Source organism: Lissotriton helveticus, chromosome 4_1 (genome assembly GCF_964261635.1).
Source record: "Lissotriton helveticus chromosome 4_1, aLisHel1.1, whole genome shotgun sequence".
Classification (NCBI taxonomy): Eukaryota; Metazoa; Chordata; class Amphibia; order Caudata; family Salamandridae; genus Lissotriton; species Lissotriton helveticus.
This window is the reverse complement of record NC_136063.1, coordinates 26,576,809-26,602,699: the sequence shown is the minus strand read 5'-3', so window position 1 is coordinate 26,602,699 and position 25,891 is coordinate 26,576,809. Positions and strand designations below refer to the sequence as shown.

The 25,891-nt window shown below is 49.1% G+C and overlaps 1 long non-coding RNA gene across 1 annotated transcript; it reads right to left on the bottom strand.

Annotated features, from left to right (window-relative positions):
• Window positions 1-4,162: 4,162 nt before the first annotated feature.
• Window positions 4,163-25,386, bottom strand: LOC144826923 (uncharacterized). The gene is made up of 4 exons (XR_013609971.1): window positions 25,283-25,386; window positions 18,756-18,872; window positions 15,109-15,315; window positions 4,163-4,370 (listed from the first exon to the last, which is right to left on the bottom strand). It is a non-coding gene; the product is annotated as an uncharacterized LOC144826923 (long non-coding RNA).
• Window positions 25,387-25,891: the final 505 nt, after the last annotated feature.

Sequence of the window (25,891 nt, the reverse complement as noted above, 5' to 3'; positions counted from 1 at the left end):
GGAACCCCCTTCCGGGCCACTGGCGGAGCAGCAGACTGTGAGACAGAGCCCAGGGCAGAAAACCTCTCTCCGGGGTCTGGCAAGGCCCCTGGGCCCCATCGGGGCTCTGGTGCAAAGAGGCGCAGGGTTGGGCCTCCCTGGGCCCACAGGACCTGTCCCAGGCACCCTGCCACGCAGAAGGTCTGAGGACGGAGCCTGCAGTGGGGAGGCAGCCCTCCCCAGGACCCTCAGGGGCCTCGCCGGAGCTCCTGAACCCAGCCAAGCAGGGGTGGCTCCCCGGGCACTATGGAACCCTGTCCCATGACCAGCGGCACAGGGTTGGGCCTGCCCGGGTCCGCAGGACCCTGTCCCAGGTGTCTTTTCAAGAAGCAGGCCCAAGGACAGAGCCTAAGATGGGAGGGTGCCCTCCCCAGGTCCCTCAGGGGGCTCCTTCAGAGCTCTTCTATGCAGCCATTGGGGCTGCCGGGCATAGGTGAGGCCTCCTGGGCCCGTGGGCCCCCTCCTGGGCACCATGCCAAATGTTGAGCCGGGGGATGGAGCCCCGGCCTGGGGGTGGGGATGTCCTGTCCCTTGTTATCTGGATACAAAAGGGGATGATGGACGGAGCGTTTGAGCAAATCAAACACTCACCCCAGTCAACTGATCTGGGATTAATCCATTACCATTCTTTAGTTCACTCAGCCACCCCAGTTCAGACATGGCCATATGCAAATCAGTCTGACCCTGTGCCTCATGGGAACAGTCCAGCCCGAACTGCCAAGCCATGTCTTCCCTGGACCGGAACCAAGCATCCTGGGACCGGTTTCGGATTCATAATCCTCATCAGCCAGGCTATCTTGAATCCAGTGGCCAAGTGAGAAAGGGACTCACGTCTGAGCATACCCTGCCACACTTAGGGCGAACAAAGCGATACAAAAGGGGATGATGGACGGAGCGTTTGAGCAAATCAAACACTCACCCCAGTCAACTGAATGTTTAGCGTCATTACCGAGACTCGAACCCAGTTCCCCAGGTCCGAGGTCAAGCGCCCTAGCTGTTAGGCCAACTCCTCTCCCCATAACTGAGTGAACTTTCTAAATCCTCATATTGCTCTATATTAGTTTATTACTGTTACTTCAGTGTATGTGTGAAAAATTCACTGTGTTGGCATTTTCTGCTGGGAATGTGACCCATGAATAGAATATCTCTGTTGTGAACAATTCATTAGCCTCAACCAAAAAAGTAACTTCCCCTCATATTTGTGGGAGCTCATGTTATGTTAACATTTGTGTTAATGCATGTCTTCAAATAAGTGGCAGAACAACTTGTTATGGATATGCCATTGAAGTATTTGGAATATCTGGAATTCAGAGTGGGTACCGTTGTGGGAAGATTCATTTAAAGGTTCAATGCGGAACAACCAACAGCTAGTAACAGGGGTTCCCTAATAAACTTAGGAGGATTTTTTCCCTAACACCACAAATGTCTCCAATTAATTGGTGAGTGGGTGTTTGGGCACACAAAAGAAAAAACTACTCGGGAGACCCATTAAATATGTACTCAAGCTAGTATGTTGGTGGCGCCATTTTGTTTGATACTTACTTTCTCAGTAAAACTGTTCATTTTCAGATAACATGAAAGTCAAAACTGCACAAGAATGAGTCCACACACTCCATCAGTACATGTTGCCCTAGTCCTTCCTAGATCAGAGTGCAACTTTTGTACCCCTAAACATGACAAGGTAGCAATTGTATTGTGCAACCTCAGTACATGACAACCCTGTATCCCCAAGGAAACCATGAAAACAAATCTAAAACTGTTTCATTTGATAGCTCAGGCCTAACCAAAGAAAGACACAAGAAATACTGGAATTGACATTTCAATATTTATTGAACCAATAAGATTCACATGTAAAATATGTGTGCTGCAATTATCAATAGAAGGGAACAGAACACTAATCAGCATCACAAGAATGGTAACAAAATGAACAGTTCAACCATTGTAGTGTTATATAAATAATATGCGTGCTTATAAGTTTAGCGCTCCCTCTCCTAGTGTGCCTAGGGTGAGTGAATTTGCCAGAATCCCTGGTGATCTGAAACCTCAGTTATCTGTGGGTATGTTTGATCTGGAAGTCCTTCTTAGCTGGGAACCATCCTTCTCGGGAGGTAAACAGGATTCATCTGGGCAGGAATTCCAGCTTGGGGAGACCTCAACAGTGTCAGCAAAATGATCCTTTTCCTTAATATAGGAGTGATGTCCCCAGAGTTAAGAAAGCATCATGGGGTGTTCGCAGTTTTGTCCACACTATTTATCAATTTTTAAAGAAAATGCAGATGCAGCTTAAAAACCAGAAAAACTGCCTCTGCTTTAGCAAACTGTATAAATCATGGCCGCTTTCACTTGCTCTATAAACTTTAAGAGGCATTTAATATCTACATGAGCCTTTGATTGAGGAATGTGCTAGTGCCAAGACACCTTCAGACAATTGGGCGCTTTACACGTTTTTTATCAAATCACATTTAACCCCTTGCGTGCTCGTGATGGCCGGGAGCCATCACGCGTCATGGTGGGCGTGTGCGGAGGACTGACCCCGGCCATCCGAATCCTGCCCACTTATTTAAATCCCCGCACAGCTCGAAAATTTGCGCCACACGCAAGGGGTTAAATCAAATGGCATTTGTATAATAAACGTACCCATGATACCATGCCAAAGACCCAGACAGGCCGCAATGATTGATTCTATCTTTACAGAGCTGTCACTGAGCGGGCAATAAAAAAACAGCACCACTTAGCCCTCATACAGAATGTTAAAGACTGATAATATGCCTATGAAGAAATGTAAATGTAAGCTAAATTATTTCATAGAATATTATCCCATACAGGCATGCAAGCAAATGTGTGTCAAATTTCAACTTTCAAGAAAGAAGTCAAGTTTAAATGTGAGTATGTAAAATGGTGGCATTCCAGCCAGGCCCTAATGTGACCACACAACAAATCCAGACTCATGGCCTGTCTCGCCCAATCATTGAATAGGTGCCCTCCTCCATTTACAACTCAGGTTTTGTTCATGGGGCAGTCGTTCACTTGATAAAATGATTTGTAAAAGTCATGGATTTGAAACATGGACCCATAACAGCAAGCACAAATCTGTCAACACTACCTTCCAGGCTTCTTGTAGCAAAAAATGAAGGAGAGTGCCGGCAGTGAAAGAATATTTAAAATAAGTAATCTCTTGGCAGGGACTCCCGACCATTGTTTTGTACATGAACATAGGCCTGAGTTACCAGAGAGAACTACCACACACAGGTGGGAAAGAGGCAGGCACATAAACACAGGTGAGAAAGAGGCAGGCACATAGCTACAGGGGGGGAGGGGGTGTTTGTGTTGTGACACCTCTCAAAATGCATTTTTAATTTGGTAGTTGGGCCCAGTGGCCAGATTTGCTTTGTTCATACTGGTTGTTCCTGTCATCATTTCACAGAGGTTCTTATTTGTTAATTTTTTTAATAGGGATATTAAATCTGTATCCTGACAAGTTTACAAAAAACATAGTAAGTCTGCACCCATTGAAAGACTCCTTGAATGGGTGCAAAGATACTACTGTTTGGAATTTCCAAACATTGGCAGTAGTAGTCTTGGAAAGCTGCAGCAGTTTCAAGACTCCAGGCATGTTAATGATAATCAAACACCCAAAGGTGATGGGATGAATGCTTGGAAATAGTTTCACTAGTGGCAATTGCTGTAGGTAGCAGTCCAACCCATTGTTTTTTGCCCACTTTGCCGCTCCAGGCAGAGGCTGACCTAATGCAAATGACTACTGACCCTGTTCCTCGTGGGAACGGTCAATCCCACACCTCGGTCATCTGACCCGCACCACCCTGCAGGCCACTGCAGTTTTAGTTGGGAAATTTGAGATTCATGTGTCGTGAATTTCACAGACTAACCTGCGTCCTACATATTAGACCATTTCCTTCACCATCTAGTGAGTGGTAGAACCACCCCATGTGTGGCTGCCCCTAGTTTGGTATTTGTTAAGAAATTTCACAATAGAAACCATCAGAGCAGCAAAGTGACTGCAAAGCTTGCTGGCACCAACAAACACCAAAGTAAACAAAGAGGTAACCAGAGAGGAGAGACATCTGTATTCAAGAGTTAAACAGAAAGGTAAGTGCTCTGTACATCTTTATTTACAAAGGAAAGACTGAGAGAAAGTCTGTAATCACTTCATCCAGTGATAGGAGGCAGTGTGTATTCATCTTTTTTCATTTCAATTCAGAGGCAGCTTTCTTCACCCAAGAGGCAAGACCTGCCTTCCATGTGTCCTGAGATAATGTCTTCTCCATGTGGAGTCAGTCAGGAGTGTGCAGCCTGGAACCCCTGATCCACACCTGCAGGAAACAACAGAAACACAAAATTCACCTTCTAGTAGGAGATACCTCATTGATCTTTTGTGAACAAAACGGTTTACTTAAAAACCAAAGGTATGCTATGTGCCGGATACATCAATGAGACTTTCGACAAACACACCTCACTTTGATATTCCTCACGCCCCCTTGCTAGCTAAGGACGTAGTTTTCAATTGTACATCAGGTGCAGTGGCACCGGGACACTGAGGCCTGAGGACCTCTCTGAATCCTGATTATTTATGTATTTCAATGTTAAAACAGCTGTTCCATCAACTTCCCATTCCTCAGATGATCCAATGCCTTCACAACTGGATCACAAATCTATCAAACACTTGGATAAGATATTCACACATAGGAGAGGTCAAGCCTGAAGTGGATTCCTATGTTAAGTAATGGGTTATTTGATTATCTTGGACAGTGAACCAAACGCCTTTCAGCTGACACGAGGCAATCTTTTGGCGGTATATGGATCTGTCTGTGCTGAACTGTGCAAAGTTGGCCGGCATCACCGCGCTTCACCATATCAGCAGCATTTCTGTAAATTAGAGGTGGGTGAATTGCAAATTTCAATCTTTTGTGACAAAGATTGTTGTAAGGGCACAAGTTTCTACACGAAAAAGATGGGAATGGGGAGTTATTTTCTGCCATACAAGTCTGCAACAAAATGTTGATATGGCAGGTTTGAAAAGAAATTGGATTGGGTGAAGTTGGAGAGTTTAGTCGGGTTAAGGATTTCTCTTGTGATCCCCTAGTGTTGCTACGACTCCTTTCTTGAAGGCAAGTAAAGCTCAAAAAAGGTTAATAATCCTTCTGCATGGCCACACATGCTAAACACCTAACTAAATGCAGTAACTAACCCATCCCTTCTAACCTAAACAGTACCAGTGGCGGCTAGCTTCAATGATAAATGGTGGGGTATGAAGGTGCTCGACTCGCCGTTAATGCAGAGTTGGAACTCGACCGGTGCAGCACTTCCACTTTCCACAAGCAGGAAAAAGAAGGTCTTCCTTCCAGTTTGTGGAACACAAATCCAACCAATCCTGGAGCTGCCCGCATGCTGTGAAAGCAGTTCCAGGATTGGTGGGAGCAGGCTCACCCAGTGCTCTTTTTGAGGCCGAGGGCCTGCTCCAGCAATCCCCAGACTGTTTCACAACCTTTGGATTGCTCGGTCTACACTGCACATGTAGGGCTGGCCATTGCAAGACAGCTGGCCACACTGACATGCGCACTGTAGGCAAGTGCTGTCATCTTGCATTTGCAGGATTCAGCCCCACCCTCACGCTGTACACAGCGCAAGCTTGGGATTGAATCCGCATTAGATTTATTTATGTTTGCGGCAACGCTCCTCCTCTCCTGAGGACAAGCAGCCCTTGCAAATTACCCTTCCTTTATGGCTGCACAGAGCAGATCCCCTCTCACCTTTAAATTTCCATGTCTTAACAAGTTTATCTAAAAAAATCCTATTTCTCACTCTTTTTCCTTCAATCTCCAATGGTTCCTAATCTTCTCAGGCCACCTCCAGTTTCTTCTCCAATCAGTCCATTGCACCTCTTCTCTTACCCTCCAATCTCTTCCCTTATCCTCGGCTATCTCTTTTCCATCACCAGGGAAACCCTCCGCAGAGGTGTTCTTTCTGACACCCAAAGCCCTTGCCATCTTCCTCCAAACTTCCATCGTCCTCTTGAATTAATCTGTGTTCCCCCACCAGAAGCGGTTCCCTCGGAATACCGGAAATAACCTCGGCCATTGTATTGTGCAGAGAAGGAGTAGGTTACTTGTTTGCTCACAGACAATGAGAAGTTGGTATACAGGCACCTAGGAGACAAAATCCATGGTGTGGAGTAATGGGTCGGAGCTGCAGCCAACCCCATGCCACATGCGACAAAATGTCACACCCAGCATTGGGTTAGATGCCTGTTAGGGGGGGCTCAGCTGCCTCCATGTGGGGGACACAGGGCCTGACCCTGTAGACAACACCCTGTGTGCATTGCTGAAGGCTGTGCGCAACATGGAGTTTGATGCCTGTCGGGAGTTTGCGCAGGTCCTGGCCACAGACTATACGTGGGGGATAGGCTTTACGAATGATGATAAAATGTTACTTTATATTAAGAAATCCCTAGAAATTCACTGAAAAACAATGGTTAAAGTAACATTAAAGTTAGGCATGATAAAAAAAGATCTGTTTTTGTTTAACCCCTTCGTTGCGGCGGCTATTCCGCCGCAGCGCTAAGGGGGAGGCGGGGCTGCGCGGCGGTCCCGTGCTCGTGACGAACCGCTCCATCACGGCCTTAAGGTGAGCTGTGCTTGTGACGGAACGGTTCCGTCACGGACCCGCCTGCCCATTAGAACGTCAGCGCAGGCGTGGAATTCGCGCCGCGCAGGCGCGGCGAGCGGGCCGTGACGGAACAGTTCCGTCACCAGCACAGCCCACCCGCGGCTCGTGACGGAACGTTTCTGTCACGAGCATGGGAGGGGTTAAAGGAAACCTCAGAAATTCTCAAAAAACAGAAGGTTAAAGGAATGTTATAGTTAGGTGAATATGTCAGTGACAACATTAATGGCTTCAACTAAAAAAACACAGAACTTCACCGGTTATAGTTATAAAAAATAACTATAACTTGCACCCCCGCCTTGCACCGCTTGTAACCTCACATATTAGCTCACTCATAACATGTTCTATCACATAATTTATGACATCACTGATGACTTCTCAAATCACATCACTGATGGCATCACTTATTACATCAACCAATGAGTGTGCATATTGGCAGATAACTACCATATTGCTTTCTACCTATTTAGGTTATGCCTGCTCAGCGTGAAATCTCTTGTATATAATATATCTCAAAATGGAATCTTATCAGTTCCCATTGCTGAATTACTGTTTTCATTCGCTTTTGTGTGGAACTTTTTTTTGTTAGCTCCCCCTGGCTGCACGCGTTTATGATACTTCTACAAAAGCAGTTCACACTGTTTTAGCCCAATTCACTGTTATGATAAGACCTCTTCCCACGGAAAAGGCAGAGATCTTCTAACAGTATGTTGGCAGGGCCGGACTGGGAACCGAAATCGGCCCTGGCAAAGTGCTCAGCCAGCCCCCCCTCTACCCTGGGGGTGCGACCGCACTCTTTGCCAGGGCCGGTTTTCGGCCGATTTTGTTACAGGGCCGTTTTTGCAGCTAGGCTGCAAAAACGTCCCTGTAACAAAAACGGCCCCCTGGGGCCCAAAACCGGCCCTCACCCATGCGGCCGACCGGGGGATTGCCCGGTGCCTACAACGGCCAGTCCGGGCCTGTATGTTGGAATCCTTTCTTTTTATTACTTAGTTGTGTAAAGCAGATAATTTAGCCTTAGGTCTTTTTTTGCGTTTGCTATTCATGCCTCAGTACATTTTTTTGCACTTTTTAGGCATTATCGGATTGATTTTTTTCAACTTAATCGATTTGGTCATCATGATCAAATTCTTAATGTTGTAATAAACATTGCATGTTAAAAATCAAGTTAATATACAAGAGCTATGCTATATTTTACTACTAAACAGGCAGCCACAAGTGCAGTTACTACGCACCTAAAAGGGATTTGATTTGAATGGTGCAGCAGGTGCAGTGGCTATGGGCCAAAAGCTAAAGGGACACCACTAAACCCACATCATTGCTACATTTTACGGCTAAACAAGACAGTCACATGTGCATGTATCTAGCAGGCGACAGGGTCATGAGTTGAATGTTGCTGCAGGTGCAATAACACCAGGTCCAAAAGCTCTAGGCACCCCAGTAAAACCAGAATATTGCAATATTTCACTACTAAATTGACAGTCACAAGTGCAGTTATCTTGCAAACAAAAGGGTCATGATTTTAATGGTGCAGCGGGTGCAGTGGCACCAGGTTAAAACTTTGTCAGAACTCCTCTAAACACATAATGTTGCTATAATTTACTACTAAACAGCTAGACACAATTACAGTTATTTTGCAGTTAAAAGGGGCTTGATTTGAATGGCGCAGCAGGTGCAGCAGCACTGGGGCCAGAAGATTTAGGGGCCCCACTAAAGATAGAACATTGCAGCATTTTACTACTAAGCAGGCATAAGTGCAGTTATCTAGCAGGCCCTAGGGCCATGATTTGAATGGTGCTGCAGGTGCAGTGGCACCAGGCCAAAAAGGTGTCAGAACTCCTCGGAACCCCTAATATTGTACTATGGTACTACCAAACAGCCAGTCACAATTGTTATCTTACAGTTAAAGGGGGCTTGATTTAAATGGTGCAACAGGTGCCGTGGCACCGGGGCCAACCGTTGTCATTACACCACTAAACACCAAATATTGCTGTAGTTTACTACTAAACAGGCAGTCACCAATGCAGTTATCTTGCAGGGTCTAGAGTCATGATTTGAATGGTGCAGCAGGTGCAGTGGCCAAGTGGCCCAAAAGTTGTCAGAACTCTTCTAAACACATCATATTGCTCTTACATCAATGAATTCTAATATTTCCCTCTTTCATTTAATTTTTCCAAATGCCGCTATAACTTACCGGCATTATACCACTAGTAACAGCACAGTATATTGTCTTTCTGTAGATAAACGAGCCATAACACTTTAAAAGACTTTCTGCAACTTATATTGTACTACTACTCAGCAAGCTACAGAGTACAACAAAAAGCAGTTTATTATTAATCACATAGGTGACATCTAATGCATTTACCAATGCTTGTTTTGTACAGCCTCTGTCCAGCTAATGGGTATACATTTTTATAAAACGCATGTGCTTCTAATGCAGCATGAGTGTGTGGACCACTACACCATACTTCCTTCTGTACGCTTATTCGATGTGACATCCACCATATCCTCCATGCTGGCATGGCGTAGCTCATTAATGATAATAATACTTTATTTGATTTGTAAAAATCATAAAAGGGTGGATCTTACCACCATGAGATAAGCGTAGCTCATTACACCGAGGTGCACTCCTCGAAGAGGTACCTATCCCAACTCGCAGTTTTAGTGCAGTCTCGTTAAAGTTTGGCCCCGCACCTTCTTTACTTTTCTTATAGGGGCCACCTTCCAGGGTTCTTATACATACTTCTGGGGCAGGCCCACTGGCCTCAGTTTGTTTACACATGGACAGAAGCCTTAGCTGTTGCAGGCCAGCTGCCCTACTAAGAATGCAACTTTTAACCGCTTCCGCACTACCGCGTTTTCACGCTGTGTGTTCGAATTTCAAAAATGCGCGGTTCATGACAAAGCCAGCTCGTCATCCGCGTAGCGCAGGTAACGCCCATGACGAGCTGGCTTTGTCATTAGCGCGGAAGGGGTTAATAAGGGCCATTAGGTTTGAAAAGTGGGTGACTCTGTTAACATCAGTGCAGGCATTGTGTTTGTATGAGAGGTAATTAGCAGTAAAAAGCAGGTGATAGCAACCAGATGCAGATGAATTCACAGGCAAATATCCTTTACAAAAACTTATCTCATATATAACTTAGTAATTATAATGAATTAAACTGAAACAATATCAAAATGTAAAGCGATAGGCCAGGATGCTGTTCACAAAGGGAAATCTACACATGGAAATTTACGGTTGTATGGCGTTTCTACGAATACTATTGCAACGCGTGCCATAGCAATGCGGCTATAACTACGTGAGTACACTTACAACGACCTACCATTCCAACGCATTATTTTACCACACAAATGCCTTTATTACGCATGCCTTTCTAATGCAAAGGCATATGTTTCAACGGCATACCCTCAGTAAAAGTGTGTAAGGTAAGTAACACTACCCTACCCTAAACCCTAAATTACTATCTCTGTATGACCCCCTGACCTCCAACCCTTGCTCTTTCCTGAACACCTACCCCTGCACAACCCCCCCAGCCCCCAGCCCGTGCCCTAACCTAAACACTAAAACACTAGCCCTGCACAACTTCCAGTCCTCTCCTTACCTTAAACCCTATAATATTACACCTGCTTGACCCTCCCCAACCTCCAGTTCTCACCTTATGCTTGAACACTATCCTGCACGACCCAGAGTCCTTTCCCTACCCTAAAAGACTACCCCTGCATGACCACCCAACCCCCAGTCCTCTCCCTACCGTAAACCCTAAGAGACTACCCCTGCACGACCCGCCAACATCCAGTGTTCTCACTACCCTAAAACACTAACTCTGCACGACCCCCTGACCCCAGTCCCCTCCCTACCCTAAAACACTACCCCTGCATGACCCCCCAACCCCCAGTCCTCTCCCTACCCTAAACCCTAAGAGACTACCCCTGCACGACCCGCCGACATCCAGTGTTCTCACTACCCTAAAACACTAACTCTGCACGACCCCCTGACCCCAGTCCTCTCTCTACCCTAAAACACTACCCCTGAATGACCCCCAACCCCCAGTCCTCTCCCTACCCTAAACCCTAAAAGACTACACCTGCATGACCCGCCGACATCCAGTGTTCTCACTACCCTAAAACAATAACTCCGCATGACCCACTGACCCCAGTCCTCTCCCTACCCTAACACACAACCTCTGCACGACCCCCCGACCCCCAATCCTTTCCCTACCTGAAATGACTTCCCCTACACGGCCCGACCCCCTTTTATCCTAAAATAGTAACCCCCACACCTTGCCCAATCCCCCTTACCTCTCTCTCCTTGTTGTTCCTTCCTCTACTCGTGATCGTCTGAGGGGCAGTGCACGTCATTGAGAGGAAGCGGAAGAGCTTTTGTTTCCTCACAATGACGTGTATCATCTATATTTTTTACATCCCTGCGGGCATTCTGCCAGCGCGAGGTGCCGCTGCTGGGATTCTGCTGTGAGAGGTGCAGCTGCTGGGATTCTGCTGTGAGAGGTGCAGCTGCTGGGATTCTGCCAGTGAGAGGTGCAGCTGCTGGGATTCTGCCAGTGAGAGGTGCAGCTGCTAGGATTCTGCCAGTGAGAGGTGCAGCTGCTAGGATTCTGCTGCAAGCGGTGCAGCTGCTGGGATTCTGCCAGTGAGAGGTGCAGTTGCCTGGATTCTGCTGTGAGAGGTGCAGCTGCTAGGATTCTGCTGCAAGCGGTGCAGCTGCTGGGATTCTGCCAGTGAGAGGTGCAGTTGCCTGGATTCTGCTGTGAGAGGTGCAGCTGCTGGGATTCTGCCAGTGAGAGGTGCAGCTGCTGGGATTCTGCCAGTGAGAGGTGCAGTTGCCTGGATTCTGCTGTGAGAGGTGCAGCTGCTGGGATTCTGCCAGTGAGAGGTGCAGCTGCTGGGTTTCTGCTGTGAGAGGTGCAGCTGCTGGGATTCTGCCAGTGAGAGGTGCAGCTGCTAGGATTCTGCCAGTGAGAGGTGCAGCTGCTGGGATTCTGCTGTGAGAGGTGCAGCTGCTGGGATTCTGCCAGTGAGAGGTGCAGCTGATGGGATTCTGCTGTGAGAGGTGTAGCTGCTGGGATTCTGCAAGTGAGAGGTGCAGCTGCTAGGATTCTGCCAGTGAGAGGGGCAGCTGCTAGGATTCTGCCAGTGAGAGGGGCAGCTGCTAGGATTCTGCCAGTGAGAGGTGCAGCTGCTGGGATGATTCTGCCAGTGAGAGGTGAAGCTGCTGGGATTCTGCTGTGAGAGGTGCAGCTGCTGGGATTCTGCTGTGAGAGGTGCAGCTGCAAGGATTCTGCCAGTGAGAGGTGCAGCTGCTAGGATTCTGCCAGGGAGAGGTGCAGCTGCTGGGATGATTCTGCCAGTGAGAGGTGAAGCTGCTGGGATTCTGCTGTGAGAGGTGCAGCTGCTGGGATTCTGCTGTGAGAGGTGCAGCTGCTAGGATTCTGCCAGTGAGAGGTGAAGCTGCTGGGATTCTGCTGTGAGAGGTGCAGCTGCTGGGATTCTGCTGTGAGAGGTGCAGTTGCTATGATTCTGCCAGTGAGAGGTGCAGCTGCTAGGATTCTGCCAGTGAGAGGTGCAGCTGCTGGGATTCTGCCAGTGAGAGGTGCAGCTGCTGGGATTCTGCTGTGAGAGGTGCAGCTGCTGGGATTCTGCTGTGAGAGGTGCAGTTGCTAGGATTCTGCCAGTGAGAGGTGTAGCTGCTAGGATTCTGCCAGTTGGGGGTGCAGCGGCTGGGATTCTGCTGTGAGAGGTGCAGCTGCTGGGATTCTGCTGTGAGAGGTGTAGCTGCTGGGATTCTGCTGGAAGCAGTGCAGCTGCTAGGATTCGGCCAGTGAGAGGTGCAGCTGCTGGGATTCTCCTGTGAGAGGTGCAGCTGCTGGGATTCTGCTGAGAGGTGCAGCCACTGGGATTCTGCTGTGAGAGGCCGCTAGGATTATGCCAGTGAGAGGTGCAGCTGCTGGGATTCTGCCAGTGAGAGGTGTAGCTGTTGGGATTCTGCCAGTGAGAGGTGCAGCTGCTAGGATTCTGCCAGTGAGAGGTGCAGCTGCTGGGATTCTGCCAGTGAGGGGTGTAGCAGCTGGGATTCTGCCAGTGAGAGGTGCAGCTGCTAGGATTATGCCAGTGAGAGGTGCAGCTGCTGGGATTCTGCCAGTGAGAGGTGCAGCTGCTGGGATTATGGTGTGAGAGGTGCAGCTGCTGGGATTATGGTGTGAGAGGTGCAGCTGCTGGATTCTGCCACTGGGAGGTGCAGCTGCTGAAATTCTGCCGGTGAGAGGTGCAGCGACTGGGATTCTGCTGTGGGAGGTGCAGCCGCTGGGATTCTGCTGTGAGGGGTGCAGCTGCTGGGATTCTGCTTTGAGAGGTGCAGCTGCTGGGATTCTGCTGTGAGGGGTGCAGCTGCTGGGATTCTGCTGTGAGGGGTGCAGCTGCTGGGATTCTGCTGTGAAAGGTGCAGCTGCTAGGATTCTGCTGCCAGTGAGCAGGACTGAGCAAAGAAGTACCAACAATACACCAATACCTGACAAACCTCAACAAACTAGGGCACCAAACGTCATACCTATATAAACTACTAAGGGCAAAAACATCCAAATTAAACAGTAAGGCCATAGAATACTGGGAAACACTACACGCCGGGCGCTTTAGCGAGAGAGAAAAAGCTCACCTTTGGTCCTCGGCAAGCAAGAACCTAGCCACCACCATACTGGCACAAACAAAATTTTGGCTCCTACACAGAGCTTACTGGACCCCGACATGCCTAGCAGCGGTCTGGCTCATGGATAATGACCTATGTTGGAACTGTCTGAAACAGAAAGGAGACCTAGAGCACATGAATGTCCACTGCCTCAAAGTCAAAACATTCTGGGGAAAAAGTAAAAGACTTTGTCTATAATGTAACAGGGTACACTCCAAAACTTGATCTCCTCAGTATAACAAATGCCTTCATGGCCCCAGAAATACACTCGGCCAACGACAGGAGCCTCATTAACCTACTCCTCATGGCGGCAACCAAGACAATCCTCTCCAACTGGAAGGACACGGGAAGGGCCACTTTCAGAGTCTGGTTCAACTGGGTCCCCTTCCTAAGGGGCGCGGATAACATAACAAAAAATCAAACACCACAAGTTGGGCGGGGCAATGAGATGTGGCTCTCCCTGGACAATTACCTTGACTCACATAAACCTCCATGAGCGCATCACACCGCCGGACGTCCTCATGGTCCCCTCCCCCCACCCTACACCCCCTGGTGCCACCCGTCATCTAACTCTGTAGTCATGCAACCCACAACACACCACACTCGTGTCCGTTTTCCCCATTTCTTTTTCTCGTCTTTCGTCCTACTTACCTCCATACACTATCTCTTCCGCCCGACGGGGGCAACGCATATGAACCTGTATGTAACGCCAAGGTTTCAAGCTGTTTTGTGTATAACAATCACTCCAGTGCCATAGCAAGGCAGTTTGTATCATTATCCATGTGTGGTGTAACAACAGTGAACCAGTATTGCCTTCGTTTCGGCTTACTCTGTACTGTTTTGTAAACATTTCTTCTAATAAAATCTTTTGAAATAAAAAAAAAAGAAAATGACCAGGAGCACTTCCTAAATTCCAAGCCATTTCCTGGCAGTGAGGCTTGTCACTGAGCTGGATACACACTGCAACATCTGCACAATTTATAGTCTGACTTCACATGTTTCTTTTGATATCATTTTAAAGCTGTGAAAAGTAAACCAACTGAGCCAGGTGAGGACATATTTTGCTGGGCATTGCAATGGATGAGTTTGACATCAGAGCTCCTGTGTGACTCAAAACCCTAAGTAAATGACGCGGTGCCAGTTTTAGAACTGTTTGTGGTGGCCAGGGGTTTTAAGGGCTCAATCAGTGCCTGGCTGCCAGGACAGCTCTTCCCACACTGGAAACTGAGCACTCCGACTGACTCAATGCCCCAGAACCCAGCAACCTCGCTCACTCTGAGCTGAGGGGGGCAGCTGGGTCAGTAAGGTGGGCCGGGAGAGTAAATCACAAATACGACAAGCAGGGTGCAAGGGAGGGATTAACACCTTGGCTGCTAAGGCTTTTCCCCTCCTGTGCTGGAAATTTGTTTTTCCCATTATACATGACGAGTTCACCTTGTCATTAGCATGGAAAGATAACAGGGGCAGGTAGTAAGTGAGATAAAAAACACAATATTTTGTAAAATAACCAAGATTTTATAAGACTTTCAAAGCTGAGAGGGAGAGTCTGTGTGTTACCTCACCATACAAGACAGAAAGCACCCCAACCCAACCACATGCCAGAAAATATATTTATTAGGGGGTGTAGCACCCCAAACACCCCCTAAAGCTACGCCACTGTCTGAGCTGAGGTCGTACTGCCCCGGACATACCTTAGAGACGCACTCCCAGCAGCAGGGCAGTGACACCCACTGCGACGTAGAGCACTGCGTAGCTGGACCTCACTCTAGCCACACCGTTGGCCGCGGCTCCGTTGCACAGGTCGCTGGTGCAGCAGCTGAGAGTGCCACTAATCTCGTTGCCAGTGATTAGGCCGCCCTGGCATTTATCAACACAGCCCTTGAGGATCAAGTTATTCGCTGGAAGGCAAAACACAGAGAGCTAGTCAGCTGCGCATGCTTGGAGTGACCACAATGACCAGTGGAAGGGGCGGAGGGGACACGTGGCTCCAGAAGGCCGTCGCCATCCCTGCACATGCTGGAAGCGACCACGTAGACCAGAGGAAGGCTGCGCATGAGCCAAGTGGCTCCTGAAGGCCTTCTCCATCCACACACATGATGCCCCCAAAAGGGGGGGCAGGGGAGGGTGTGGCGGGGCAGCGAGCTCACAGGAGAAGTCTCAATAATGCATGCTCAGTGGTAGGATTTTGGATGAGATAGGGTGCATGCACATGACGCTGGAAGCACAAGAAGAGCTGCCAGAACTACGCCTATAAAGTGGAGCAGATAGAAGGGTGCACACTGAACTGAGAGCATAAAAGTAACTGCCAGAATTACACATATAAAGTGGAGCAGATAGAAGGGTGCACATGAGGCTGAGAGCATAAAAGTAACTGCCAGAATTACACATATAAAGTGGAGCAGATAGAAGGGTGCACATGAGGCTGAGAGCATAAAAGTAACTGCCAGAATTACACATATAAAGTGGAGCAGATAGAAGGGTGCACATGAGGCTAGGAGCATAAAAAGAGCTGCCAGAATCACGCATATAAAGTGGAGCAGATAGAAGGCTGCACACAGAACTGAGAGCATACAAATAGCTGCCAGAATTACACATATGAAGTGGAGCAGATAGAGGGGTGCACATGAGGCTAGGAGCATAAAAAGAGCTGCCAGAATTACGCATATAAAGTGGTGCAGATAGAAGGGTGCACAAGGAACTGAGAGCATAAAAAGAGCTGCCAGAATTACACATATAAAGTGAAGTAGATAGTAGGGTGCACATGAGGCTAGGAGCATAAAAAGAGCTGCCAGAATTACACATATAAAGTGAAGCAGATAGTAGGGCGCACAGGGAACTGAGAGCATACAAATAGCAGCCAGAATTACACATATAAAATCGAGCAGATAGTAGGGTGCACATGTCGCTGAGAGCATAAAAAAAGAGCTGCAAGAATTACAAATACTAAGTGGAACAGATAATAGGGTGCACATGAGGCTAGGAGCATAAAAAGAGCTGCCAGAATTACACATATAAAGTGGTGCAGATAGAAGGGTGCACATGAGGCAAGTAGCATAAAAAGAGCTGCCAGAATTACGCATATAAAGTGAAGCAGATAGTAGGGTGCACACGGAACTGAGAGCATACAAATAGCTGCCAGAATTACACATATAAAATCGAGCAGATAGTAGGGTGCACATGGCGCTGGGAGCATAAAAAGAGCTGTGAGAATTACACATACTAAGTGGAACAGATAGTAGGGTGCACATGAGGCTAGGAGCATACAAATAGCTGCCAGAATTACACATATAAAGTGGTGCAGATAGAAGGGTGCACAAGGAACTGAGAGCATACAAATAGCTGCCAGAATTACACATATAAAATCGAGCAGATAGTAGGGTGCACATGGCGCTGGGAGCATAAAAAGAGCTGCCAGAATTACTCATATAAAGTGGAGCAGATAGTAGGGTGCACATTGCACTGAGAGCATAAAAAGTGCTGCCAGAATTACGCATATAAAGTGGAGCAGATAGAAGGGTTCACACGGAACTGAGAGCATACAAATAGCTGCCAGAATTACACTTATAAAGTGGAGCAGATAGTAGGGTGCACATGGCACTGAGAGCATAAAAAGAGCTGCCAGAATTACGCATATAAAGTAGAGCAGATAGAAGGGTTCACACGAAACTGAGAGCATACAAATAGCTGCCAGAATTACACATATAAAGTCGAGCAGATAGTAGGGTGCACATGGCGATGAGAGCATAAAAAGAGCTGCGAGAATTACACATACTAAGTGGAACAGATAGTAGGGTGCATATGAGGATAGGAGCATAAAAAGAGCTGCCAGAATTACGCATATGAAGTGGAGCAGATAGAAGGGTGCACAAGGAACTGAGAGCATACAAATAGATGCCAGAATTACACATATAAAATCGAACAGATAGTAGGGTGCACACTGCACATGAGGCTAGGAGCATAAAAAGAGCTGCCAGAATTACGCATATAACGAGGAGTAGATAGAAGGGTGCACACTGAACTGTCAGCATAAAAGTAGCTGCCAGAATTACACATATAAAGTGGAGCAGATAGCAGGGTGCACATGGCATTGAGAGCATAAAAAGAGCTGCCAGAATTACGCATATAAAGTGGAGCAGATATAAGGGTGCACATGAGGCTAGGAGCATAAAAAGAGCTGCCAGAATTACGCATATAAAGTGGAGTAGATAGAAGGGTGCACAATGAACTGTCAGCATAAAAGTAGCTGCCAGAATTACACATATAAAGTGGAGCAGATAGCAGGGTGCACATGCCATTGAGAGCATAAAAAAGCTGCCAGAATTACGCATATAAAGTGGAGCAGATAGAAGGGTGCATATGAGGCTAGGAGCATAAGAAGAGCTGCTAGAATTACGCATATAAAGTGGAGCAGATAGAAGGGTGCATATGAGGCTAGGAGCATAAGAAGAGCTGCTAGAATTACGCATATAAAGTGGAGCAGATAGAAGGATGCACACGGAACTGAGAGCATAAAAATAGCTGCCAGAATTAAACATATAAAATCGAGCAGATAGTAGGGTGCACATGGCGCTGAGAGCATTAAAAGAGCTGCGATAATTACACATACTAAGTGGAACAGATAGTAGGGTGAACACGGCACTGAGAGCATAAAAAGAGCTGCCAGAATTACACATACTAAGTGGAGCAGATAGAAGGGTACACATGTCACTGAGACCATAAAAAGAGCTGCCAGAATTACCCATACAAAGTGGTGCAGATAGAAGGGTGCGCATGAGGCTAGGAGCACAAAAAGAGCTGCCAGAATTACGCATATAAAGTGGACCAGATAGAAGGGTGCGCATGAGGCTAGGAGCAGAAAATGAGCTGCCAGAATTACTCATATAAAGTGGAGCAGATAGATGGGTGCCACGAGGGGGCAAATAGAAGGGCGCACAAGGGGCAGGAAGTTCTAAAGCGCAGTCACTTATTTGACGGAATTTTGTGAAGGGTTTATTGGACAGGGTGCACATGAAACAAGGAGCTCATGAAGAGACACCCCAACCAGGGTTATGAATGGGAGGATTTTGGATACCACCTGACGAGGGCACATGATAAAGAGGGTGACTATAGACAGGCCAGGCACCTCACCTAACACCTCTACAGGGCAAGGCTTTGCAACTTGAGTTAGGGCGGGAGGGTGATGTGGGAGCTGGCCAGTGACAGTCAGGTGGCCACGGCATCCTATCCACAGGTGACCACGGAGGGAGGGGGCAGGCACCTGGTACACAAGCTCACAGGGTCATGCTGTAAACAACAACACATTATGTACCCAGAACTGTACGTTTGTCAATGTCCTTACTTATTAGGGATGACCCGTCAAATTTGAAACAGTAGGGTTGTCCAACTGAGCAGGTACTCGGAGAGTTGCAGTCCGCTACGGTAGTAGAAACACAGCTGTGACACTTCAGCGAATGAGCTGCAAAGATCAGAAAATAGTGAATAATACGGAGAACTCCCCATGAGACAGTGTGTTTTGTGAAAAAGGCTGCTTTACTCCGAAGCAAGCTGAGCTCAGAAACTCTGCCAGCTTTTAGTTTAACCCCTCGCATGCTCATGACGAGCTCACCTCGTCATGCGCCACGGTGCTCGTGTGCTCAGCTCGTCATGAGCCACGGTGCTCGTGTGGTCAGCTCGTCATGAGCCACGGTGCTCGTGTGCTCAGCTCGTCATGAGCCACGGTGCTCGTGTGCTCAGCTCGTCATGAGCCACGGTGCTCGTGAGCTCAGCTCGTCATGAGCCACGGTGCTCGTGTGCTCAGCTCGTCATGAGCCACGGTGCTCGTGTGCTCAGCTCGTCATGGCCATTGGAACGCTCACACGCGGGGATAATTCTCCTGCTGTGCTGAGCGTTCTAAGGAACGGGTGTGGCCGTGACGAGCTCAGCTCATCATGAGCACAGGGGCGCTGTGCACGCCGCCCCAACCCCCAGCACAGCGGGGGAGTAACCCCCGCAGCCAAAGGGTTAAACATGTGCTGTGAAAAACTCTGTTGTGCACTGACAGTTACCACTGCCCCATCTCACTTCTTCTAAGCATTACCCACCCCATACCACTCCCCCACCTGCAGACATGAAGCATTACATGGCATATCTATCTCATAGCCTTGTGCCCCCACTGCCTTCTCCTGAATCCTTTCTGATGGATGGGTCAGTCTGCTCTAGGCTGAGGGGGGCGTGTCTGTCAGTCTTTCTTCACAGACCCAGGCTGCCTCTTCTATCAGTCTTTAATCATGCTCTCTGCCCCCTGGTTTTATTGTTCCCTCAGCCTGAACCAGAACTCTCTCCTTACACCTCATGAAACACTTTCCCCTGAGGTATCTTCTCTGCTAGAGGTGGGCGTAACTCGTGTTACTTCGTGTAGCATAATGACGTAGAATTACCTAAAGATTCCACATGATTCTGATCAATCATGTGGATGAGCAATTCTGAATTTAGCTCTATTTTCTTAGCACAACAATGCCCCCTGGCTTCCAACATGTGAGGATGGATGTTACACTATGAAAATAAAGCTAAATGCAACATGCAAAGGGAAACATCCTTTACCACGCGGATTTTACTCCGCAAGGCTTTAACAACGCGTCCATTACAACGCAAGTCGTAACCACGACTTGCGCAGGAGGGTGCTGGAGGATTAAGAATAGTATATTTACTATTCCAACACCTTCCCTAGTGTCCGCGGGGACTGGTGTTAGAATAGTAAATTACACTATTCTCAATCCGCTCCCCCAACGCAAGTCGTGGTAACGACTTGCGTTGTAAGGGACGCGTTGTTAAAGCACGCGTTGTGACGGTACGCGTCGTACAATCATACATCCACATGCAAACTGCTGCGCGAGCAACCACTAGGGCTCGCTGAATGCGCTCTCACCGTGGGATTTTTAGCCTCCAAATTAATTACACAAGCTGGTGTAATTGTGTTATTATCTGCATTTTATGTTAAAAAGTAATGTAGAATTACTAAAATTACTCTAATGACCTCTGCATAATTAAAAGCTCAGGGGTTGTTGCCGGTAGAGACGTTAGGAGTAAAGGATATGGGTTGATGCACACTGGGACAGCCTGAAGCTCAGGGGTCGTTGCCAGTAGAGACGTTAGGAGTAAAGGATATGGGTTAATGCACATTGGGACAGCCTGGAGCTCAGGGATTGTTGCTGGTAGAGGAGGTAGGAGTAAAGGATATGGGTTGATGCACATTGGGACAGCCTGGAGCTCAGGGGTCGTTGCTGGTAGAGGAGGTAGGAGTAAAGGATATGGGTTGAGACACAGTGGGACAGCCTGGAGCTCAGGGGTTTTTGCCGGTAGAGGAGGTAGGAGTAAATGATATGGGTTGATGCACATTGGGACAGCCTGGAGCTCAGGGGTTGTTGCCGGTAGAGGAGGTAGGAGTAAAGGATATGAGTTGATGCACACTGGGACAGCCTAGAGCTCAGGGGTTGTTGCCAGTAGAGAAGGTAGGAGTAAAGGATATGGGTTGATGCACATTGGGACAGCCTGGAGCTCAGGGGTCGTTGCTGGTAGAGGAGGTAGGAGTAAAGGATATGGTTTGATGCACATTGGGACAGCCTGGAGCTCAGGGGTCGTTGCTGGTAGAGGAGGTAGGAGTAAAGGATATGGGTTGATGCACATTGGGACAGCCTGGAGCTCAGGGGTCGTTGCTGGTAGAAGAGGTAGGAGTAAAGGATATGGGTTGATGCACACTGGGACAGCGTGGAGCTCAGGGGTTGTTCCTGGTAGAGGAGGTGGGAGTAAAGGATATGGGTAGATGCACACTGGGACAGCCTGGAGCTCAGGGGTCGTTGCTGGTAGAGGAGGTAGGAGTAAAGGATATTGGTTGATTCACATTGGGACAGCCTGGGGCTCAGGGGTTGTTGCCGGTAGAGTAGGTAGGAGTAAAGGATATGGGTTGATGCACATTGGGACAGCCTGGAGCTCAGGGGTCGTTGCTGGTAGAGGAGGTAGGAGTAAAGGATATGGGTTGAGACACAGTGGGACAGCCTGGAGCTCAGGGGTTTTTGCCGGTAGAGGAGGTAGGAGTAAATGATATGGATTGATGCACATTGGGACAGCCTGGAGCTCAGGGGTTGTTGCCGGTAGAGGAGGTAGGAGTAAAGGATATGAGTTGATGCACACTGGGACAGCGTGGAGCTCAGGGGTTGTTGCCAGTAGAGGAGGTAGGAGTAAAGGATATGGGTTGATGCACATTGGGACAGCCTGGAGCTCAGGGGTCGTTGCTGGTAGAGGAGGTAGGACTAAAGGATATGGGTAGATGCACACTGGGACAGCTTGGAGCTCAGGGGTCGTTGCCGGTAGAGGCATTAGGAGTAAAGGATATGGGTTGATGCGCATTGGGACAGCCTGGGGCTCAGGAGTTATTGCTGGTAGAGGAGGTAGGAGTAAAGGATATGGGTTGATGCACATTGGGACAGCCTGGAGCCCAGGGGTCGTTGCTGTTGGAAACATTAGGAGTAATGGATATGGGTTGATTCACATTGGGACAGCATGAGGCTCAGGGGTTGTTGCCGGTAGAGGAGGTAGGAGTAAAGTATATGGGTTGATGCACACTGGGACAGCCTAGAGCTCAGGGGTTGTTGCCAGTAGAGAAGGTAGGAGTAAAGGATATGGGTTGATGCACATTGGGACAGCCTGGAGCTCAGGGGTCGTTGCTGGTAGAGGAGGTAGGAGTAAAGGATATGGTTTGATGCACATTGGGACAGCCTGGAGCTTAGGGGTCGTTGCTGGTAGAGGAGGTAGGAGTAAAGGATATGGGTTGATGCACATTGGGACAGCCTGGAGCTCAGGGGTCGTTGCTGGTAGAAGAGGTAGGAGTAAAGGATATGGGTTGATGCACACTGGGACAGCGTGGAGCTCAGGGGTTGTTCCTGGTAGAGGAGGTGGGAGTAAAGGATATGGGTAGATGCACACTGGGACAGCCTGGAGCTCAGGGGTCGTTGCTGGTAGAGGAGGTCGGAGTAAAGGATATGGGTAGATGCACATTGGGACAGCCTGGAGCTCAGGGGTCGTTGCCGGTAGAGGCATTAGGAGTAAAGGATATGGGTTGATGCGCATTGGGACAGCCTGGGGCTCAGGAGTTATTGCTGGTAGAGGAGGTAGGAGTAAAGGATATGGGTTGATGCACATTGGGACAGTCTGGAGCCCAGTGGTCGTTGCTGTTGGGAACATTAGGAGTAATGGATATGGGTTGATTCACATTGGGACAGCATGAGGCTCAGGGGTTGTTGCCCGTAGAGGAGGTAGGAGTAAAGGATATGGATTGATGCACACTGGGACAGCCTGGAGCTCAGGGGTTGTTGCCAGTAGAGGAGGTAGGAGTAAAGGATATGTGTTGATGCACATTGGGACAGCCTGGAGCTCAGGGGTCGTTGCTGGTAGAGGAGGTAGGAGTAAAGGATATGGGTTGATGCACATTGGGACAGCCTGGAGCTCAGGGGTCGTTGCTGGTATAAGAGGTAGGAGTAAAGGATATGGGTTGATGCACACTGGGACAGCGTGGAGCTCAGGAGTTGTTCCTGTTAGAGGAGGTACGAGTAAAGGATATGGGTTGATGCACACTGGGACAGCCTGGACCTCAGGGGTCGTTGCTGGTAGAGGAGGTAGGAGTAAAGGATATGGGTAGATGCACATTGGGACAGCCTGGAGCTCTGGGGTCGTTGCTGGTAGAGATGTTAGGAGTAAAGGATATGGTTTGATGCACATTGGGACAGCCTGGAGCTCAGGGGTTGTTGCTGGTAGCGGAGGTAGGAGTAAAGGATATGGGTTAATGCACAGTGGGACAGCCTGGGGCTCAGGGGTCGTTGCTGGTAGAGGAGGTAGGAGTAAAGGATATGGGTTGATGTACATTGGGACAGCCTGGAGCTGAGGGATCGTTGCTGGTAGAGATGTTAGGAGTAAAGGATATGGGTTGATGTACATTGGGACAGCCTGGGGCTCTCAGGGTTTGTTGCTAGTAGAGGAGGTAGGAGTAAAGGATATGGGTAGATGCACACTGGGACAGCCTGGAGGTCAGGGTTCGTTGCCGGTAGAGGAGGTAGGAGTAAAGGATATGGGTTGATGCACATTGGGACAGCATGAGGCTCAGGGGTTGTTGCCGGTAGAGGAGGTAGGAGTAAAGGATATGGGTTGATGCACATTGGAACAGCCTGGGGCTCAGGGGTCGTTGCCGGTAGAGGAGGTAGGAGTAAAGTATATGGGTTGATGCACATTAGGACAGCCTGGAGCTCAGGGGTCGTTGCCGGTAGAGGAGGTAGGAGTAAAGTGTATGGGTTGATGCACATTGGGACAGCCTGGAGCTCAGGGGTCGTTGCTGGTAGAAACGTTAGGAGTAAAGGATATGGGTTGATGCACATTAGGACAGCCTGGAGCTCAGGGGTCGTTGCCGGTAGAGGAGGTGGGAGTAAAGGATATGGGTAGATGCACACTGGGACAGCCTGGAGCTCAGGGGTCGTTGCTGGTAGAGACGTTAGGAGTAAAGGATATGGGTTGATGCACATTGGAACAGCCTGGAGCTCAGGGGTCGTTGATGGTAGAAGAGGTAGGAGTAAAGGATATGGGTTGATGCACAGTGGGACAGCCTGGGGCTCAGGGGTCGTTGCTGGTAGAGATGTTAGGAGTAAAGGATATGCGTTGATGTACATTGGGACAGCCTGGGGCTCTTAGGGTTTGTTGCTAGTAGAGGAGGTAGGAGTAAAGGATATGGGTAGATGCACACTGGGACAGCCAGGAGGTCAGGGTTCGTTGCCGGTAGAGGAGGTAGGAGTAAAGGATATGGGTTGATGCACATTGGGACAGCATGAGGCTCAGGGGTTGTTGCCGGTAGAGGAGGTAGGAGTAAAGGATATGGGTTGATGCACATTGGGACAGCCTGGAGCTCAGGGGTCGTTGCCGGTAGAGGAGGTAGCAGTAAAGTATATGGGTTGATGCACATTAGGACAGCCTGGAGCTCAGGGGTCGTTGCCGGTAGAGGAGGTAGGAGTAAAGTGTATGGGTTGATGCACACTGGGACAGCCTGGAGCTCAGGGGTCGTTGCTGGTAGAGACGTTAGGAGTAAAGGATATGGGTTGATGCACATTGGGACAGCCTGGGGCTCAGGGGTTGTTGCCGGTAGAGGAGGTAGGAGTAAAGGATATGGGTTGATGCACATTGGAACAGCCTGGAGCTCAGGGGTCGTTGCTGGTAGAAGAGGTAGGAGTAAAGGATATGGGTTGATGCACATTGGAACAGCCTGGAGCTCAGGGGTCGTTGCTGGTAGAGGAGGTAGGAGTAAAGGATATGGGTTGATGCACATTGGGACAGCATGGAGCTCATGGGTCGTTGCTGGTAGAAGAGGTAGGAGTAAAGGATATGGGTTGATGCACACTGGGACAGCCTGGAGCTCAGGGGTTGTTGCCGGTAGAGGAGGTAGGAGTAAAGGATATGGGTTGATGCACATTGGGAAAGCCTGGAGCTCAGGGGTTGTTGCCAGTATAGACACTCACACCCCCCCCCCCCCATCAGAGAAACAGACCAGGACTAAGGTGAGCCCTGAAAGAAGGAAAGAGATCTGGTTTACTCCTGTCTCCCCCAGGGGTTTCCTGCTCGCATCGACGCCCACAGGCACCCACGGCCCTGGCCTATATACACAAATAAATACATTCATGGCTGCAAATGACGCGAGGCTACACTTTCGAGGAACATATCATTTTAAATGAAGCTCAGTCCTCGAGCTGGGGAGCGGGGTACCAATGCACAGCTGCCCGGTGCTGGCACCCCTGGGGGGGGGGGGGGGGTCCACGTGCAACCTCACTCCCCCCCCCCCACACCTGCAAACCTTACCGAGTCCGACGAGGAGCGCCGCGGCCAGGAGGGGGCCCAGGACACCCCGCATGTCTTCAGAGGCCGGGCGGGCACGGGCAGACTCTGTGCGTGAGGGGTGTGCGAGGTGTGTGCGTGAAGGATGTCTGTGCGTGAGATCTGAGATTGATACTTTGTGCGTGGTGTCTGTGCGTGAGGGTTGTGCGTGATGTGTGTGCGTGAGGGATGTCTGTGCGTGCGATCTGAGATTTATACTTTGGGCGTGATGCCTGTGCGTGAGTGGTATGCGTGAGGTGTGTGCGTGAGGGATGTCTTTGCGTGAGATCTGAGATTGATACTTTGTGCGTGAGGTCTGTGCGTGATGCTTGGATGTGATGATGTCTGTCTGAGCTCCTTGGCTGTGGTCCGTGTGTCTCTCTGCCGTGCCCCTGTCTGTCTGTCTGTCCATCCACAGGACGGTCTCTCCTGTGATGGCTTTTTATACCCTCTCAGTCTGGGGGCAGTGCCACACCCGCACTGGCCTGACAGGATTCCCGCACCGACGTCAGACTGAGGACCAGGGCGCGAGGACCCTGGGGATGGCGGGGGGGGGGGGGGGACGGACAGACACCACCTCATCCGGTAAGTACC